Genomic DNA, 922 nt, shown 5'->3' on the forward strand with positions numbered 1-922 from the left:
CCTTGAAAGAGGAATGAAGAGATCAAGCTAGAAATGCTTTCTCATGCTGGACCAAATTGGGTTTGGATGGATATGTGACTATAATCTTCTCAATACTTGATTTGGGAAATGCATGTGGTATAATCAGTGACCACACTTCATCTCTTCTCATGAGCAATTGACCAAGGAATTGGCTATTGATCAAGATTTGAGAGATTGAATTGCAAGAAATTGTAATTCAATCAATTAAGATTGCCAAGGAGATCAATGAGTGCATTGATTGAGGAAGAGATGTAAATGAACTTGATCCGGAGAATTGCAACATCTCCTGCGCCCAATGAACTCCCCAATTCTGATCTCACCCATTCTCTTTAATTTCTGCGTTTACTTTCATGAGCAAACACCCCATTCCCATTTACAATTCTGCAATTTACTTTCAGTCATTTACTTTCAGCCATTTAATTCTAGCATTTACTTTTTCTGTTATTTACATTCCCGCCATTTTAATTTCTGCAAATCTCAACCCAAATTCTGAATTCGCTCAACTAGAACTTTCTTCTAATTAAAGTTGCTTGATCAATCAATCCCTGTGGGATTCGACCTTACTCTATTGTGAGTTTTTACTTGACGACAAATTCGGTACACTTGCCGAAGGAAATTTGTTGAGAGACAGTTTCCACCTGCATCAAGTTTATGGCGCCGTTGCCGGGGAATGATTGTGCATCAACAATGATTAAAATAGGAGATCACTAGATTGAGCATTTTTTTTTGTTGATTTAATTTTCTGTTTGAGTAATTTACTTTCTGTCTTAGTTAACCTCTCCCCTTACCCCTCTACTCTTTCGTGTTGTTTGTTATTTACCATTCAGTTTACTAACCCACTAACTGTTTGATATATTGCATCACTCACAACTAACAGTAATTCTGACAGCAATACTATCTG

Source organism: Arachis duranensis, chromosome 1 (assembly GCF_000817695.3).
Source record: "Arachis duranensis cultivar V14167 chromosome 1, aradu.V14167.gnm2.J7QH, whole genome shotgun sequence".
In the NCBI taxonomy this organism is placed as follows: Eukaryota; Viridiplantae; Streptophyta; class Magnoliopsida; order Fabales; family Fabaceae; genus Arachis; species Arachis duranensis.